This window comes from Amphiprion ocellaris, chromosome 3, assembly GCF_022539595.1.
Source record: "Amphiprion ocellaris isolate individual 3 ecotype Okinawa chromosome 3, ASM2253959v1, whole genome shotgun sequence".
Classification (NCBI taxonomy): Eukaryota; Metazoa; Chordata; class Actinopteri; family Pomacentridae; genus Amphiprion; species Amphiprion ocellaris.
The window spans coordinates 17,741,503-17,744,059 of NC_072768.1; positions in this window are offsets into that span (position 1 = coordinate 17,741,503).

Genomic DNA, 2,557 nt, shown 5'->3' on the forward strand with positions numbered 1-2,557 from the left:
AAAAAAACGCCTTACTATACTATGTCGAAAAAAAAATGCAATTTTTAAAACATGTTGTAAAAACGTGCCATATCATGAAATAATGTAAAGGAGGGCATGAAAAACACTCCAGAAAGGTTTTCTTTGAAAAAAAAATCATCATGAATTTTGGCGCAACAAAACGCCATACTATACTATGTCGAAAAAAAATGCAATTTTTCAAACATGTTGTAAAAACGTGCCATATCATGAAATAATGTAAAGGAGGGCGTGAAAAACACTCCAGAAAGGTTTTCTTTGAAAAAAAAATCATCGTGAATTTTGGCGTGAAAAAAACGCCTTACTATACTATGTCGAAAAAAAATGCCATTTTTCAAACATGTTGTAAAAATGTGCCATATGATTAAATAATGTAAAGGAGGTCGTGAAAAACACTCCAGAAAGGTTTTCTTTGAAAAAATAATCATGAATTTTGGCTTAAAAAAACCGCCTTACTATACTATGTCAAAAAAAATGTGATTTTTCAAACATGTTGTAAAAACGTGCCATATGATGAAATAATGTAAAGGAGGCCGTGAAAAACACTCCAGAAAGGTTTTCTTTGAAAAAAAATCATCATGAATTTTGGCGCAACAAAATGCCATACTATACTATGTCGAAAAAAAATGAGAATTTTCAAACATGTTGTGAAAACGTGCCATATGATGAAATAATGTAAAGGAGGCCGTGAAAAACACTCCAGAAAGGTTTTCTTTGAAAAAAAATCATCATGAATTTTGGCGCAACAAAATGCCATACTATACTATGTCGAAAAAAAATGCAATTTTTTAAACATGTTGTAAAAACGTGCCATATCATGAAATAATGTAAAGGAGGGCATGAAAAACACTCCAGAAAGGTTTTCTTTGAAAAAAAAATCATCATGAATTTTGGCGTGAAAAAAACGCCTTACTATACTATGTCGAGAAAAAAAATGCCATTTTTCAAACATGTTGTAAAAATGTGCCATATGATGAAATAATGTAAAGGAGGCCGTGAAAAACACTCCAGAAAGGTTTTCTTTGAAAAAAAATCATGAATTTTGGCTAAAAAAAAACGCCTTACTATACAATGTCAAAAAAAAAATGCAATTTTTAAACATGTTGTAAAAACGTGCCATATGATGAAATAATGTAAAGGAGGCCGTGAAAAACACTCCAGAAAGGTTTTCTTTGAAAAAAAAAATCATCATGAATTTTGGCGCAAGAAAAAACGCCTTACTATACTATGTCGAAAAAAAAATGCCATTTTTCAAACATGTTGTAAAAACGTGCCATATCATGAAATAATGTAAAGGAGGGCGTGAAAAACACTCCAGAAAGGTTTTCTTTGAAAAAAAAATCATCATGAATTTTGGCGCAACAAAACGCCATACTATACTATCTCGAAAAAAAATGCAATTTTTCAAACATGTTGTAAAAACGTGCCATATCATGAAATAATGTAAAGGAGGCCGTGAAAAACACTCCAGAAAGGTTTTCTTTGAAAAAAAAATCATCATGAATTTTGGCGTGAAAAAAACGCCTTACTATACTATGTCAAAAAAAAATGCCATTTTTCAAACATGTTGTAAAATGTGCCATATGATGAAATAATGTAAAGGAGGGCGTGAAAAACACTCCAGAAAGGTTTTCTTTGAAAAAAAAAATCATCATGAATTTTGGCGTGAAAAAAAAACGCCTTACTGTACTATGTCAAAAAAAAATGCCATTTTTCAAACATGTTGTAAAAATGTGCCATATGATGAAATAATGTAAAGGAGGCCGTGAAAAACACTCCAGAAAGGTTTTCTTTCAAAAAAAAATCATCATGAATTTTGGCGCAAGAAAAACGCCTTACTATACTATGTCGAAAAAAAATGCCATTTTTCAAACATGTTGTAAAAACGTGCCATATGATGAAATAATGTAAAGGAGGCCGTGAAAAACACTCCAGAAAGGTTTTCTTTGAAAAAAAAATCATCATGAATTTTGGCGTGAAAAAAACGCCTTACTATACTATGTCGAAAAAAAATGCCATTTTTCAAACATGTTGTAAAAATGTGCCATATGATGAAATAATGTAAAGGAGGCCGTGAAAAACACTCCAGAAAGGTTTTCTTTGAAAAAAAATCATGAATTTTGGCTAAAAAAAAACGCCTTACTATACTATGTCGAGAAAAAAATGCAATTTTTAAAACATGTTGTAAAAACGTGCCATATCATGAAATAATGTAAAGGAGGGCATGAAAAACACTCCAGAAAGGTTTTCTTTGAAAAAAAATCATCATGAATTTTGGCGCAACAAAACGTCATACTATACTATGTCGAAAAAAAATGCAATTTTTCAAACATGTTGTAAAAACGTGCCATATCATGAAATAATGTAAAGGAGGGCGTGAAAAACACTCCAGAAAGGTTTTCTTTGAAAAAAAAATCATCGTGAATTTTGGCGTGAAAAAAACGCCTTACTATACTATGTCGAAAAAAAATGCCATTTTTCAAACATGTTGTAAAAATGTGCCATATGATGAAATAATGTAAAGGAGGCCGTGAAAAAA